The sequence below is a fragment of the Terrapene carolina genome, unplaced genomic scaffold (assembly GCF_002925995.2).
Source record: "Terrapene carolina triunguis isolate 2854851 unplaced genomic scaffold, T_m_triunguis-2.0 Scaffold58, whole genome shotgun sequence".
NCBI classification, from domain to species: Eukaryota; Metazoa; Chordata; order Testudines; family Emydidae; genus Terrapene; species Terrapene triunguis.
The window spans coordinates 63,031,909-63,050,440 of record NW_020664409.1 but is presented as its reverse complement, the minus strand read 5'-3'; positions in this window follow the sequence as shown (position 1 = coordinate 63,050,440).

Sequence of the window (18,532 nt, the reverse complement as noted above, 5' to 3'; positions counted from 1 at the left end):
CGTAGATACCAACAGGAAATGAATAATAAAATGAATGTCAATCTATGAAAAAGACCTTGATGTTCTCTCTTAAAATTCATGAAGTAATATGAAAAATTTTATTCCCTCAAGACGGCTGAATATCCATAGGGAGCTTGGTGCTAGTGGGGACAAAATACAGTTTCAGGTTTAGATTTTAATGCATTTCAGACAAATACATTAAATATAGTGTTTTCTTTGAAAACATAAAATGTTATGGTATTTCTGATGTGATGTCTAATGAGTTTTAGCTATCACAGTACAGCTCATATAATTGAAAATGATGATGTCAAGACACGTCAGCCATACAAACTATAGTCTCTAATCTGCTTTCCTTTTTGTAACCTGAAATATACACTTGGAATAACAGTTCTGTCAGCTAAAAAATGTGCCAGAGTTGCAAATATTTAGATTGTGAGCTGTGCAAAATAGATATGTGTTTCTCTATGACTGCTTAAAATGTTCTAAGATTTTACAATCTGCAACATGATAAATGCACAACATCTATTTTAGCTGATTCACTTGCTGGCAGAGGATGCATATTTTTGGAACACACCTTTCAGCTTGTTGCAGCAGTAGAAAAATCTGGGGTGCTGAGTGCTGTGAAGTAATAAAGTAAAGTAAAGACTAAAGCAATAGTGTCTGTTCATTTTAATATAATCAGATATTTCTACTAAAAAATTATTTGCATGCAGAAAATAAATACAAACATTGTGTTAAACTCTGCCCTCATTTACATCTGTGCAACTCCGTTGATATTAACAATAGGGTTTCAGGTTTGTAACAGGAAAAATCTGGCCCATTTTTTCCCTTCCAGATGATTAATGGAGTGCTCATTTGGAAAAGTCTACAGTAATTTCTGAAATTCGGACAAATTTTTAGTCTCCATTTCTCCATGAAGAAATCCACAGACATCGTTCTGCCTCCCTGCTGACCTATTCTTGTAGCAGTTACTCTATATAATGCAGTGGGCCTGATTCTCTGGCCTACTCACTAGTGTAAAGGAGGAGTAACTCCATAGAAGGCAGTGGGGTTGGACAGGTGAATACCAGGAGAAACAGACAAGTGCATGTAATCTTTTTGATGACTAGTAACCAATAGTTCATGTAACTTGAAGGCTAACTCCGTAACTGCTATTAGTCCTTTTTGTCATACTTAATACATGAATGTTTAGAACTCAAGTACGATAATTTCTACACTGAAATTTTCTTGAGTGGTTCTTCAGATTATGAATTAGCAGGACTACCAGCATCAAAAGCATGACCACAGAGTAATTGCATTGCAATTGTAGTCTAACACTGTCTTATACAGTGTAATAATACTGTAATACAAAGTGCAGTAGGCTATTTTTGCAGAGTTAGAAGTGGACAACAGAAAGGTTGATACTTTGCAGGGGCTCCTAGTAGCTGGAACTCCACCTGATTCAAAGCCATCACTCATGTAAAGTGCCTTTGGAAGGTTTGCGGTCTGATTCTGTAAACGTGGCACTGCCAGAGCACTGTGAAGAGGTGTTAGTGAAAATGAGAATCATGATTCAGGACCCTTTTTTAATTTTAGAAGGTTCATTTGGTACAAATCCCATAATCTGTGATAGGACCAGGTTTAGCATGGCCCTAGTATAAGTGCATGGGGAAAGGATGGGGTGGGTGGAGAAGAGAATATGGTTAGCGGCTGCAAAGAAGCCTGCATCTCCCTTTGCATTCTTCATACATGCCAACAGAACAGCAGCACCTGCAGTTAGGAATGATGGGGCCATCTCTTTCTTGGTCTCTCCTAGCACTCCCAGGGGTGCAAATCACTCCTAAGAGGCAGGGAGGGAATGTGACCGTGGTTCTCTATCTTTTGTTCCCACGAAGCTACCCAGGCCTGCTGGGGGAGCATAATGACCCATACCAAGTGATGTTTCAGCAGGCATTCTACCCCTGCACCCCAGGGAGTTCAGGGAAGGATTGTGCACACCCCATCCCTCTACCCGGGACAGTGCATAAATGACAACCCACAGTGCCTGGGTTGCCAGTATTCACAAACTGTGAGCTTGGATCTTTTTAATTCATAAGACAGAAGGCCTGAGCAATGGCCTCTATGACACAGCTGGTACCTTGAGCTGAGGTCTTCTCATTATAAAGAGGTTAGGTAGAGAATTCTCCATGAGGGCCTCTTCTCTTTGGAACTCACTTCCCCTCCCTTTGTCCACTAGAGCCCTGATTTGTGAAACCTTCTGGCCATGCTGCAAGGCCAATCTTTTCCTCCCAGACACTTGAGAAGACAGTAGTCTGAGGTGGCTGGGTAATTTGTTTATTCCTCTAGAGCTTTATTTGTGTCTTTGGGGAAGTGAGGTTTTATGGAGGGATGAGTAGTTTATTACTATTATGTTGATGAGTTGGTTATTTTAAGGGCACAGGACAAATGCATGTTGAATTGTGCACATTTTACCTAAATCTAAATAAGTACAATAAAGAAAGCCCAAACCTGTCACTTCACACTTACAGAAAATCCCTCAGGCATGCTCTAGGTCTGAAGATTTAAGGCAAAACAACTTTATTTCAATGATACACTTTAAGATTAACCATCAAGTACATGAAAAAGACTGTGAGAGTAACTTTGTTATGGTATATTATTTACTAATTACTTGTTATTATGCATAATTACAATATATATAATTTGTCACTACAGTTATAAATTACAGCTCTAAATAATTAGTTATGAAATTGGAAACAAATTAATCTTGGAAAAGAGAGAAACTGATTTGATGTTTTTATTTTATTGTTATCATTTAAGTGCTTGGATAGATTAATTGAATACCAATGATTTTTTAATTTATTGCTAAATTGATTACTATTACTTAATAGCTTGCCATGTTTATCTCACTGAGATGTTTGAGAAACAGTTGCTGGTAATTTAAAATCAATTAGTTGAATAAGAAGGCATTATCCTTTCTTCCTGTCTAGAAAATAACGTTCTGGGACCATGAAAATGCATCATGTTTTGGGATTAAAATCTATTCTGAGAAAAATGATGCCAGTCACACAGGCAGAGAAAAAGCTTCTGACCAAAGATAATTCTATAATATTAATTTACTGGATAACTCCTCTTAGGTCTGTTCTGACAAACTGGATCAAAAAACATAATCACTATCCAAACTGATGCTTTGTATTTGCTCTTGAACAATGTATGTTGCCTTTTAAAAACCCATTCTTCTGTGTTCTTGCCTAGGGTCATGAACATATAAGAATGGCTGTAGTGGGTCAGACCAATGGTTCACCTAGCCCAGTATCCTGTCTTTCAACAGAGGCCAGTGCAGAGGCTTCAGAGGGAATGAATAGAGCAGAGCAATTATCAATCAAGCAATCAATCACCTGTCACCCATTTTCAGCTATTAACAGTCACAGGTTTAGGGACACCCAGAGCATGGGGTTGTGGTCCTGACCATCGTGGCTAATAGCTATTGATGGACCCATCCACCACGAACTTATCTAATTCTTTTTTGAACTTTTGACCTTCATAACATCTCCTGGCAATGAGGTCTACACATTGACTGTCCTTTGTGTGAAGAAGTGCTTCCTTCTTTTGTTTTAAACCTACTGCTTATTAATTTCATAACACCAATTCCACTGAACCAATGCCAGCAGCAGTAAGAGCCCTTGTGTAGACAGATTGCTGGCTGCCAACCTCACTTGCAACACTGCCTTAATTAGAGTTGCTCCCAGCAGGGTTAGATGGCATGATGCTGAAAATGGTGCTAGCTGTCCATGCCAAAGCTCCCTGCTCTGCTAGTTTTCATTTCTTCAAAATGACCTTTTTTGGGTTGGTTTCTTCCATGTTATCATCAGGTCCAATGGTAGACAACAAGGGGTCAATAATGACTTGAAAAGTTAGGGCAACCTAGGAAATAAAAATCTTTGGATGTAGAAGGGGCTGGAAGGCTTTGTGGTGTGTGCTCTGAAATGGAATGTGAGCACTTTCTGGAATATGTTTTTCTTCAGAAGGGATTGTTTGGGGAGGACCACGCAAGATTTTTAGCAAAAGGTAATGGTTGAAATGCCATGATGTCCATTCAGGCTATGTATATAGATTTGACTTCTGTGGTGTCTTCAGGCATGTTACATGAAATCAGAGGGCAAATATTTTTCATCCAACTCCAGTTTCACATATGTACCCTGAATATTCATGGCATGTGGCTTGTATTTGGCCAGGGTACAGAATCAATTTGGTATGTAGTGATAGGCACCTCAGGAATAGCTAGGATGATCAGATAGGTGGATGTATAGATGTACAGACATATATCAGTCCATTCCAGGTTCAGGCTGAGCGAGCTGTTGTAGATAACATAACAAGTCCCTCAAACCTTTGCCCATTTTTAGAGCCAAACTCAAAGTGAACCCTTTAGGTTATAAAATTAAACTTTCTCTTTGCTCTTCTGGTTTATGTTGCACAAGAGAGGATGTTTGACAAATTTCTGTCCAGTGCCAGAACTGGAAGTTCTAGAAATCTCATCAGAAAGTCTGTTTTTATGACATTTTTGACTCAAAATATTTGGATAAGCTAGGAATAAGCACTCAAATACTTATTCAAAACAAATCCAAACTCCAGGTTTACCTACCACTGTTCTTTATACACTTTGGTCCAGATTCTGATAAAGTGTATGTTACGTAGTTGATAAGTTATGTTTTTGAGGAAACTATTCCAGTCTATTATTTCTGATTTGATAAATTCTCATGGTATTTTATAACTGAGAAACAATTGTAATCAGTTACACGAAGCAATTAATATTTCCAGTATTGGAGGAAAAATATGAAATAGAAGAAATCAGTGATCTGTAGTCATAAGTGGATGGCTGTTTTGACATTCCTTTGACTATATACCAGTGCTACCAAGTGTCATCACCTAGCTGCGTTTTTCCACTGTATGTAGAAGGACTGGCTCAAGATAAAGAGTAAAACATCATGAGATGTACTGCACTTCATACTGGCAAGGGCTTATTCAGAACTGTGCTGCACTTTCTGAAAATCTGAATATAAGCACAGTTTGGTTTCCTAAAAGAGTTTGATATTTCCTTTTTTAAAATAGATTTTAAAAAATCTTCTGCCCCCCTCGAAAAGATTTGGGTCATGTTATTCCATGATTCAATTTTTCTTAGGCAGTTGCAATCGAAAAAGTGGGAAGGTTTGGAAGCCTCCCATCAACTGTTCAGGTTTTATATGTTACGGTGCCAAACTATAGATTTAAATGTACCTGAAAACTCTGAAGCCAAGGTCTTTGTGTATGATCCTTCTTTACTGGCCACAAAGAAAACAACACTTCAATTTTGTTATAAATTAATAGATGATCTCCAGGTTCTTGCTGTTAAAAAAATAAATTATAATCTAAAGAAACTACTTTGATTTCTTAAACCTTGAACCCGTTGGGAATTTAATTGGTCTCTTGAGGTAATTCTAGCTTAATTTAAAGCAACTGTGTCTTGAGAACAACAAGGAGGCCGGTGGCACCTTAAAGACTTACAGATTTATTTGGGCATAAGCTTTCATGGGTAAAAAACCCACTTCTTCAGATGCAGATGTCCCCTTGGTTATCCTGGGGATCCCACATACCCCTTCTGCCGTGGCTTATGAAACCATTTCCAGATCTCAGAAGCCCTGGCAAAAGAAGGTTTAATTACTCTCTCGGTAGATGTATAGTGGGAGGTTTAATGTGCGTTTCGCAGATTGAAATCCCACTGGTACTGCCTACAGACCTGTTCTGATTCCATTGTCATCAGTGCTGTCCACATTATTGTGGCTTGCTGTGCTCTTCACAACCTTTGTGAATCCGAAGGTGAGCCATTTCCCCCTGAATGGGGCTGCGGCAGTGATGGATTGCTGAACCAGTACATTTGGCCAGAAAGTGAACCTGTCACAGCTGGACCGGATACACATGCAACAGAAATCAGGGATTTTCATATAGATTTCACAGAATTTAGAGGCCAGAAGGGACCATTAGATCATCTACTCTGACCTCCTGTGTATTACAGGCCATTAAATTTAATCCAGATTCCCCTACAGTGAGCACAATGACTTTAGTTAAGGTAAAGCATTTTACTCCTTAGGAGAGCAAACTGTTGGGGGTCATAGGGAGAGAATAGGAGAGATAGAAGTGCCACCAATGCCCAAGGCCTATGTAACAAGAGGAAACAAATTAGATGAGGATATCCCCTGATGATTCTAGCCAGTGATTCACACCCTATGCTGCAAAAGAAGGTGAAAAGACCCCAAAGATCCCTGCCAATCTGATATGGGGGAAAATTCCTTACCAGCACTAAAACTGATAATCAGCTGGACCTTGAGCATGTGAGCAAGACACACTAGCCGGAAATCTAAGAAAGAGGATTGTTGGTACCACCTCAGAACCCTGGTCCATATCATCCAGTGTCCTAGCTCCAGATGTGGCCAGTCTTTGATGCTTCAGAGCAATGAGAAAATAAACCTCAGATTGCACCTGGGCAATTGTGTATCAAGAATAAAGTTCCTCCTTGACCCCTGCAGGTGACGGGTTGAAGTCCTGATCTGATCTGTTTTAAGGCAGAGCTGCAAGAGTTATGAACATAGTGAGGGCAATGCAAGCAATCCTATTGTCATTGTGATGCCTTTATGAAGTAGACTGAGACTCTAGCTCACTATCAGATATCGTGTCCATGTGAAAGTATTTAGACACAGTGACTAAGTGACCTCTCAACTAGAGCTCTGCATGGGACTATTTTTTTAATCCCACTCTGTCCTGTCTTGCGATACCCACTTCCACTCCCACCCAATCCCGCATTGTTTCTTGCATTTTTATCCCACTCCCACCTGCACACACTTTAGATCCCACAAATCCCACCAGAGAGACAGGTTTCCTCATGCTACTAAAAATAAAATAAAATAAATAAAAAAGTTGCTTAATGTATTTTATATATATATATATAAACTGAATTCAGACACAAATTTTACTATGAAAAGAATAAAACAATTCTCATTTAAACCATGTAAAAATACTTTAACTCCTGTTATAAAAGATATCAAATCTTTCTATCCCTCACTTAAATTTGAGTATTAAAACCTTTATTTAAAAATAAAAAAGAAAACCTTGCTCTACCTTGCTGAAATTCTGTTTATGACAAACTGTTGCCATGTGTATATCACAAGGAACATCAAAACAAATTGCACCACAATTTTGCCTTAGAAGGTGCAGATTTTTTTAATGAATATAAAAAGTGAGTTGTTTAAAAAAAACTGGATTTTTTTAAACAGCTTAAGCACCATTTTTAGAACTTTGAAACATACCATTCAAGTTATTTAAATGTGAGGGTTATTACTGCTTTTTAAACAACATTTAACGGAAAAACTCCTCACAGCACTGACAGCAAGCTGATACAAGAGTGACAGTCTGCGCATATGTGATGTCACAGAACAACACAACCTGTGAGTGTGATTCTCTGCCCTAACTTGAGCCAGTGTACTTCACCGGATTCAGAGCGAGGGAGATAAACCCGTATAGGAAAGAGAAGCTCAAACAAAATAATTAGCAATTTAGTGTTTTCCCGCAAATTACTGCTATCTGTTTTTCCCCCACACAATCCTGCCTGCAAAAAAGCACATTTTATATGCTCCTGCTATTATGGCAGCAGGTCCTGTGGGACCCGTGGGCTCCCAGTCCTGCTGCAGGGCTCTACTCTCAACCTTCTCTTTGATAAACTCAATACATTGAGCTCCTTAAGCATCATATGGTAAATCTTGTTTTCAGCACCATGATAATTTCTGTGGCCCTTCTTTGAACTCTATCCTCCTTGAAGTGTGGACACAAGAACTACACACAGTATTCTAGAAGTAGTTTTACCAATGCTGTGTACAAGGGAAAGATCACTTTCCTATTTCTATTTGATATTCCCCTTTTAATATATCCAAGGATCACATTAGCCATTTTTGCCATAGCATTGCAGGGGGCGCTTATGTTGTGGCAATTAGTTATGATGACCCCTATGTCTTTCTCTGAGTCACTGCTTTCCAAGACTGAGGCTATGGCTACACTACAAAGCTTACAACGCTCACTGTGTAACTGCTCTCAGCTGACGGGAGAGAGATCTCCCATCGGCTTAGTTACTCCAGCCTGCAGGAGCGGTGGTAGAAGGGAGAAGCTCTCCTGCCAACATAGCGCTGTGCACACTGGTGCTTAAATTGGCATAAATTATGTCGCTCGGGGTGTGTGTGTGGCTAATTCACACCCCCGAGTGACATAACTTAAGTCGACTGAAGATGTAGTGTAGCCGTAGCCTGACTCTCCCATCCTGTAGATATCACTGCATTGGAGTGATTTATCCAATCTCACATAGAAGGTCTGTAGCAGTGCCAGGAACTGAACTGAGATCTCTTGGATCTCTGAATAGTGCTTAACTGCAAGACCATCCACCCGCCCACCACATGCTTTGTGTACCCACATTGTGGACTTGCATGGAGCAACGGAAGAGGGAGAATAGTACATTTATGGATGTATTTGCACAACACTTTTTACAGGAAATGAAGTACTCTTGCTGTATGCTATGAATGGAAGTGGTGAGTGATTGTCATGAATTGCTAATTGTGGGTGAGATGACTGCTCATACAAAGTGGGGGGGAACAGTAGTTTATGGGATGTGAATTTTGGATTTTCATTACAAATTTATCTCAGTAGGAGTATTGAGGAATTGTGTTTGGATACAACTTCCCCAGTTGTATCTTATCATGTCTTTACTTTATTCTTTGAAATAAATTATATGATGTGATGCAGTAATGGTAATATTTTTAATAAAATAAAAGCCTTTATTTGTGAACATAACTATATTACAAAAAAGATATTAAAGCATTGTCGGGCAGGCCAGATGTCATTATAACACCAAAACACCAGTAATAAACCATCACCAAACCCAATAATAAAATAAAGTGCATAACACAAACATTGAACAGTGAAACCAATGCAAACAAATAACTTCTCTACTCTCACATATCCACGGCCCCCTCATTCTCCTTTCCCTTTCTAGCACATTTAGCATGTATTTAGCACCGCTGCACTGGGATAAAGGACTGCTGGGGGTGCATTTGTCCTGTCCAACTATGTTCAGTCTTGGTTGCATGGGTCACCCAACCATGTTATCGTCCAATGCATTCCTAGTCTGCATGGAGGGGGCTCAGTGCGCAGTGCGGGTGGAGCAGAGGCTTGAAGTCTTGTGGCCATTAGCCCAAGCAGCCTCTCAAACAAGTCTTTCTGGTGCGTTCTGTGACATTGCACTCTATATGATTTTATGAAAATATGCTAATGAGCATGAATATAATATAACTGGAGTATGCTTCCTACAAAAGATCTCTTGTAAGGTATCATTACAAAGCTTATAATCTACTGAGCATGGTCATCATATTTGTATAAATGTATCACTCTTGTATCTGAAACTAGAAATATGAAATATAACTCTGAGGTCCTATTGTAGTTATGCAAAGTGTGGGCCATTAATGGTGGTTTGGAATCTTGATGGCTCCCATCAACCAGGACAATTGACCGTGGATGGCTCTGTTTGCTTGCAGGCCTTCCTGTGAGTCAGGCTGGGAGGAATGAGGGCTTGGAGTCTTCTAGTGACATGTGATTTTATTTTGTTTGGTAATTCACTTTTTTCTGTCTGTTACTACTTGGAACCACTTAAATCCTACTTTTTGTATTTAATAAAATCACTTTTTATTATTAATTAACCGAGAGTATGTATTAATGCCGGGGGGTGGAGGGGACAGCTGTGCATATCTCTCTATCAGTGTTCTAGAGGGTGAACAATTTATGATCTTATACTGTATAAGCTTTATACAGGGTAAAATGGATTTATTTGGGGTTTGGACCCCATTGGGAGCTGGGCATCTGAGTGTTAGAGACAGGAGCACTTCTTAAGCTGTTTTCAGTTAAGCCTGCAGCTGTTGGGGGACCTGGTTCAGACCTGGGTCTGGGTTTGCAGCAGACAAGCGTGTCTGGCTCAAACTGGCAAGGTTCTGGAGTCCCAAGCTGGCAGGAAAAATGGGTTAGAAGTAGTCTCAGCACATCAGTTGGCAGTTCCCAAGGGGGTTTCTGTGATCCAAGCCATCACACGTTCTATCTTTGTCCCTCAAGCAATGTTCCTGCTCCAGAAACTGCACTGCAAATCTCTTCTCATGTGCTGCAATTCTTTCCTCACCCTTTGCTGCCGGTCTGTGCACTAGCTCTGAATCCTTTTCCCTGTGGTATTTTATGTGCTCTTTGGCCCTGTCTAGGATGTCCCCCATAAGTTCATCACAGAAACTGCTTTAACCAGTCTGAGACAGTTTGAAGTCCCAGGCTGCTTTTGGATTGTGGCTGGGTTGCTGAGGTAGACGGGCCTGCAGATGTGGAAAGGCCTGAAAGCAGACAAAAGACCAATGCATTATTGTCTCAGTACTTAAAAAAGTAAGGTTCAGTGCATCCTCAGAGAAAAGGGGCTGTGGAATCTCACGGACAAAAAATGATACTTTGTAAAACTCAGCTTCAGTATAGTCACAGAGGAAAGCCTCGGTCCCCAGAAGCTCTGTGGACACAATTGAGTTAAGCGGAGTAAAAAGAGTGCACACACAATGGTAAATTGAAATTTACAAATGTTATTTGTTTAAAATTTGCAGATCATTTAAGCAGGGGTGGAGGTGAGTGAGTGTGCATGCCGTGGTTTACCACCTAAGGCTTGTCAATCCTGTCAGGCATTCCACTGATTATCCTCACTCCTCCAAATTTCTGTGATGCCTGTTATATCACTGTCCTCATTTAATGACAGGCACTCTAGTTCACCCATCTTAGTATTAAGACTTCTAGCACTTCTATACAAGCACTTGTACATTTTGTCAATGTTCAGTTTGTCAGTGTTGCCTTCATGTGTTATTTTTAAATGGGACTCTATTTCATTTGACTGTTCCTCATTAGTACCTACCTGTACTTTACCAACTTCTTTCCTATCCTCTTTACTAGGATACAGAGTTCCTCCTTTCATAGATTCATCCCAAAGATATGTCTCTGCCTGATCTGTGTGTTCCTCCACATCTGTTGACTTTCCCCCAGCCCTTAGTTTAAAAAACCCCCTTACAACCTGTTTAATTTTATATGCCAGCAGTCTGGTTCCATTTTGGTTTAGGTGGAGTCCACCCCTCCTGTTTAGGACACTTCTTCCCAAAAAGTTGCCCCAGTTCTAATAAACCTAAACCTCTCCTTCCTATACCATTGTCTCATCCATGCATTGAGACCTTGCAGTTCTGCCTGTCTTACTGGCTCTGCACATAGAACTGGAAGCATTTCAGAGAAAGCTACCATGGAGGTCTTGGACTTTACTCTTTTACCTAGCAGCCTAAATGTGTCCTCCAGGACCTGTCTCCTAACTTTCCCAATGTCATTGGTATCTACATGTACCACAACCACCAGCTCCTCCCCAGCACTATCTATAAGTAGGGCTCCATGTTTGTCATGGAGGTTGTGGAAGTTACGGATTCCATGACTTCCTGCGACCTCTGTGACTTCTGCAGCGGCCAGTGTGGCTGACCCCAGGGCTGCCCAAGCAGCTGGCTCCGGGGCCAGCTGTTCAGGTGGCCCCAGGGACAGCCACACTGGCCGCTGCTGGAGTGACTCTGCAGCCAGCTGCCTGGGCAGCCCCAGGCCAGCCACACTGGCTGCTGCTCTGGTGGCCCAAGGCAGCTGACCCAAGGGACTGCCCAAGCAGCGGCCGATGCAGCTGGCCCTGGGGACCACATGAGCAGTGGTCCTGGGGGCGGCCGGAGCCACTGCAGCTCAGCGGCTCCTGGCTGCAGTCTTGGGGTGGCTGGAGCAGTCGCTGGCCCCTTGGGGCTCCCCCCATCAGCGGGCCCCCCAGGGTTCCTCCCCAGCAGCAGGCCTCCCAGGATCCCACACACAGATGGTGCTGTGGGCCCCCAGGGATCCCCCACACAGCAGTGTCCCCCCAAGATTCAATCTGGGGTATTTATGGTATAAGTCATGGACAGGTCACAGGCTGTGATTTTTTGTTTCTTGCCCATGACCTGTCCATGAGTTTTACTAAAAAATACCTGTGATTAAATCGTAGTCTTTCCTATAAGGCTATCTAGAATTCTTGTGAGATCTGTTACCAAGCAAGCAATTTACCAGGTGATTCTCCCGGTATCACAACACAACTATCTATATTTCTAAAGATTGAATTCCCTACTACTATTCCCTATCTCTCCCTAATAAATGGAGTCCTCCCTGCACTCCCGGAGGGATATCCTCTTGCACTGAGGGTACCAAGACATCTGGAAGGTGGGTCCCAACTGTAGGATCCTTCCTTCTCTCTTGATGCTCCCCTGCCCCAAGACTTTCATCCTCCTTAAAGGCACAGGAGCTGTCGGACAGGAGGTGGGACTAATCTACTATATCCCTGGAAGTCTCCTCAATGTACTTCTGTCTCCCTTTGCTCCTCCAGTTTAGCTACTATGACCTCCAGTGTCATTACTGTGTCCCTGAGGGCTGTGAATTGCTTGCACTGGATGCACACACGTTACCTGCCCACATGGCAGGTAATCATAGATGTGGCACTCATTGAAATAAACTGGGTAACCGCTCCCGCCCTGCATTGCTGGTCTTCTGCCTGCATTTTTACTCTTAAGGCTTTTTTATTTAGCCTAAGTGTAGGGTATGTTTGTTAAGTGTATTGGGTTTTCTTTATTCTGTCAGTTGTTTTTCTTGGGAACTTGGTGCCTTTCTCATTGTTAAATCCCTCGGACTCCTCTCCCTGCAGCTGAACTCTCCTTATCTTGGCAGCTCATTGAGTCACTCTGATGCGGGCTTTCTCTGCTTGAGAAGGAGCTCTCACAGAAGGCCTCTAAATTTATAGCTAGGCCACACCTCCTATTGATTACTTGGGTCCTGGCCTTTACAGCGTATCCCTTTGATCAAGGAGTATCACTGAGTGATTTACTCAGTTGCCACCTCCAAGGGGGCTTTAAGTCACTGGTGAAGGCTCTTTGACCACGTGTGGAAGTTAAGCAAACATTTTTTAGTTATTAACATTCAGATATTTTGATAGATAAAATTAAAAACTAGGACATTTCAGGTGTCCAAAAGAAGTTCCTGGGACACAGGGACATCATATAAAAAAGCAAGTAAGTAAAACTGGGACATATTACTTTAAATGCCCTAGATTTTTTCTTCCATCAAACTTAAGGCCTCATCTACACTGGAAAATGAAGTCAGCATAACTATGTCACTCAAGGATGTGTGAAAAATCCACACAGTTGCCAACGTTCACGTGGTAAATAAACACCTCGACTTTCACAATAAGCCAAAAATCAAGCGAATCCCATTTCAAAACAAGGCCAAAACAAGCCAGTCCCTAAGAATCCCAACCTCTATGTGACTAGATCCCCCGGCGTGCAGTCTGGGACAGTGGGGGGCCCACTGTGCACCCCTGACTCTCTCCCTCTCTTGCCCTTGCTTGCCCCCCTTACTCCTGCTTGTCCCCCTTACCCCGACTTGCTCCCCTTACCCCTGATTGCTGGGAGCCGGTCAAAAAAAAAAGAAGCAACAAGCTACAAGCCAAGCAAACAACAAGCTACAAGCCAAAAACTAGCCAACAAGCAACTCACAAGCCAATTAAGCCAAAAACAAGCCCAATTTCAGTGTTTTTTTCATGGGTTTGGCATGTCTGCCATGAGTGGTATAGTTAAGACAACCTAAGTGCTTGTGTAAACAGTGCTAGGTCAATGGAAGAATTCGTCCATAGACCTAGCTACTGCCTCTCAGGGAGGTCGAATTACGTATGCCAACAGAAGAATACCTCCCAGCAGCGTAGGTAGTGTGTAAATTCCTCCTGCCGCTGTAGTGTTTTAAGTGTAGACAAGCCCTAAAATATATACTTTGACACAGATTGACAAGAAGGCAAGAGACCTATTTGCAGAAGCAAAAGCCAGTGATGTGTATTTCTGGCCACATAAGTTCTTAAGACAAAAGTTATGAGAGAATACGAAATATGCAACAAATATTTGTACAACCATACAAAGAAGAGGCTTAGACTCATGAACTTTTTACTTGATCTGAGAGCAAATATTTATAGTAAAAGGTCACTTTGTCCCTCTCTGCCTTGGTTTCCCCATCTGTAAAATGGGAATAATTATATTTACCTCTTTGTAAAGCACTTTGAGATCTATACTGATAAAAATGCAATGCAAGAGCTAGGTATTGCATGTGACTTCTGGATGTTCTCTGCTCTGAAGCATAAGATTACAGTTGTGGAGTAAAGCAGTTTAGCTAAAACTCTGTTTTATTTGCAGCTCTGATTATTCTTTAGCTCCTTGATTAGGATATTCAGTTGATTTCCAATGACACTGAATTTTTTGGTGCCTGCTGCTTATTTCAAGACCTTTGGCTGCCGTAGCTTGATGGCTGTTGAGAGTAGTTTTTCAAAGATGTTTCACTATTAGCGTTAGAAAAGCTGTTTGTGCCTTCTGATTGTGTGATTCTGAAGACTTCACCAGTCCAATAAAGTTTTCAATGGACTTTTACCATCATTCTTGGCTTTCTTTAGTAGTCATTTATCTGTTTTGACTGCTGGCTTGGCCTTTCCATGTGGTTCACTGTGACTGTATCAGGAATGCCATGGCAGCTAAAATACTCTGTACTCTTTATTTGTGATGTTGTCTTAAAGGGAATAGAACTTCCAGAGTAATAATCAACTGCTTTAAATTCTTTATCTCTTCTACTATAAACAGTTCCATGGCAGCTTTGCTCTTGGGTCATGTAAGATACTCGTGTGTCAAAAGCTGCTCTTTCATTTGCTCACACAGAAATTTTATTGTAAGTCTCTTGCAACATCTTTAATTTCAAAACCCATGGGGCAAGAATAATCTTTGGCTTTGCAGAGACATGCGTTTGCATGTGGGTGACTAGCATGAATTTTTGCTGACATCTCATGTCTCAGAAATTTGGACACAATAACTCTGGATCCCTTTTATTGGCTTCTATTTTGCATACTTGTCTCCTCACAGTATGTCTAGTATTCCCTAATGCTGGCACAGGGAATCTTGAATTTCACATCTGGTCATACAGCTACAATTGTTATTTTTTGTATGTCTTTATTTGGGACATAGTGAAATTCAGCATAATTATTTTGCTCAATTTCTTTGATTCCGAATAATTTCAGTAAAAAAGAAGTTATCTAGGACTTGGGTATTTGATTTCTTGTGCTTTGACTTATTGTTGTGAATGCAGCAATATATAATAAAGGGGCACCACGGGTGAACAGAATGGGTCCTCAAAAGATGTCTTAAAGCACTTTATTGTCTAAATCGATTTTGACTTTCCTTTCTCTCTTGCCTGTGAAGCGTGGACATTGTGATAGTGGTGATGTGTTTGGTGGAGTTAATGTAGCAAGGTCAACTATTTATTGTTTATGTTGTTGCTGGGTTATTTGATTTGATTGGACTTAATAGATTCATGTTTGTTAGTACATTTTTTCAAGATTGTCAGACACCTAGAGCATGAGATGGGGTTTTTGTTATAGTTTGTAAAAATCCAAAATTTGACTATGATTAGGTACTGATCATATCTTTTACCTGGAAATAGTATGGTATAGTACTCCTTTTCCACTTACTTATAGTGCAGGTCTGTCGGTGAAAGATCTTGAGGCACAGATTGCAGGCTACCCTGCCAATAGCAGGTTACACCTAGTCCCGTCTTATTCACGCTGCAGTGAATTTGATTTGACCTTATACTAAGAACTTGGGTGAAAAGTGATTTTATTTGATCAATGGATTTAGCATGTAGTGACTTATTTTTCTCAACCAGGCACTCTCACAACTAGATCTAAAGCTCTTAAAATAGAGGACTTCACTGGGAATGCAAAGCCAGCATGACGTATAGCTACATTTGCAGGCAGCATAAAAGGAGACAATAAAACCTATAAATCATTTGTTTCCAAGAGTTTGGGCATCATGCTTATATTCAAATAATACCCACTGGGACAAATTCAGACCTCGTGTAAACAGATGCAGCTCATCCATTGATGTCGGTGCTGATTTCACCAGGCCTCGATTTGGTCCAACATGTCCACATGCATGTCACCAAAATGAGATTAAATGTGCAGAAACTTGAAGTAAGGTACGGCATTCACAGTTCATCAGTCTTCTGCCATTTGCGTTAGACGATATCAATTGCTAGATTCCACCCAACCCTAAGCTCATTTCTGTAATATTTACATTGTCAATTTGTCCACAACACTGGTGCACTAGAGCATAACTCCCAGAACTAGCAGTTACTGTACTCTGAAAATTGCATATTTTTTTTCATTCTGGCTCTTAACAGGCAATGCCATTATACACAAAAGCAAGAGCATTTTTGTAAACAAGTGCTGTAAAATAAATGCTGTGCTAACAAAGGGAGAGGCGGGGAAAGTCCTAACCAAAGTTTTCACTCAGAGGGATTCTCAAATTTTCTTCTTAGGAAGCAAGATCTTTGTAGTAGGTGAAACATTATTAGAATTTTTTAGAAAGATCAGAATGACACACGTTTGTCTTGGAATAATACAGTTCAAATTTTTATTTCGTTTGACCTGAGGAATTAAAAAAAATATAAAAGTAGTCTTCTGATTTTAATATTTAGCTCTGTTTACTATAGGTCACTTTTTCATTTAGCACAAACTATACTAAAAAAAAAATTGTATGATTAATGCATTGATTTAGCTTCCCAATGTGCACTGCTGCTAGGCAGATTCAGATATTATTTATTTTTATTAGTTTATAATATGTCAATTTTTCTTGCTTATCTGTCAGCTCCCACAAAAATACATAAATCAAAAATATAGCAATGTGGACACTAACAAGGTATAATTATTGTAGGGTCTGTCCCCTTTTAAAGAAAAATACAATTACCTACCAATATGTTGCTGGGATTAGGTCAGAATTTGCATAATACTGACTCATATTTTCTTAACAATTTTAACATCAGACAATAGGTTTTGCAAATCTATATTCCCTTCCTGTTTTCCAGTTTTATATTTCAGGCTAAAATAATAAGAAGCTCAGTCAAAACAAGATAATTATTGCAGTCTATCCCCACAGAAAACTTTAATTACTCCATAGCATGTTTCTAGCATTAGGTCAGATTTTTATATGGCTGATATTTTTTTTTAAATAACAATAGGCAATTAAGTCTGCCAAACTCTAATTTATTACAGTTACATTTATTCATTTTTTCCACAGATAAATATTTAATAGAAAATAACTCAATCACTGCAGGAGATTAAAGAAGAATTTTACTCCCAATATAATCTTAGAAAAACAGCAGACAGTTTTCTGTTCTTGGTTACAATACCAAATAGCACCAAGTTAAATGACAAGATGAAAATAGTGGAAATTTTAAATCCAATAAAATAATAGCTGCTAATTTAGAGGGTTATGAAACCCCCAGTAGCAGAATATGTAACAGAATAGATCCCTCCTGAAATACTGAAAACTAGGGTTGGGTCTAGGGTTAAATAACTGTGATATATTTATAGAGGGCAAGGGATCACCATAAAATAAAGCAGCAAATAGTAAAGAAGTCAATGTAAAAGAGAGGCCAGGGATTTAGGGTATAGAGATCATAAATTTCCATCGATATAAACAGTCCGTGTACCTCAGGAGCGGAGGTTTAGCTATAATTTCAGGTCTGACCTATAGGCTTTTGGTGTTCACAGTGCATACACGATCAAGATGCCATCGGAGGAGGTGAAAAAATGTTTCAGATCTGTGTGATTTACTCCTTTAATCACCCCCAAATCCACCCCAAACACAACGGTACTGTGTTGAATATCAGTACTTGAGAGGATCTTATTGTCCCACTAAATTACATTTAATTCTTACTATAACATCTCATATAAACCAGAATAGTGAATGATTTCTTCCCCCTTCTCCCCACCTCCCCATGTGTTCTGTGGGGTGGAGAGAAAAGATTCTTAAATGGAATGCATAGATCCGTAGAAGTTGCCATTTTTGTATCACTCAGCTCTCCAAAATATGCAGAGATACTTCCACTCATGATTAATGGTTTTCTTTTTCCTGCCTAAGGTGATATTTTCTTTAAAAAAAAAAAAAAAGAAACTACCACAGGAACCATTTGAGGCTTTTAGCTTTTTACGTAATGCCCTTAAAGAGAATTCTAAATTATTTCCAAATTACTTAAATGGTCTCACTAAAGTCCTTATGTCTTATTTTCTGTAGGTTTGAGTCAAAAACTTTGTGTCAGTATTAAATGAGTTTCTTGTTCTAGTCTAATAGGCAGACGAGAGCATATGAAGCCCCCCGCCACACACATATTCTCTTCTCTTCTGTAGATACTCATTTAGATCCTGATCCAAAGTCCTTTAAAGTAAAATGAAAGACTTAAATGGCTTTTACTGTGGACAGCATGCTTTTTAAAATGGAGTGTACCAGGCTGTGATATTTGCCATTACTCCAGGACTTGCAGTACTCCCTATATGTAGACTGGGGAATAC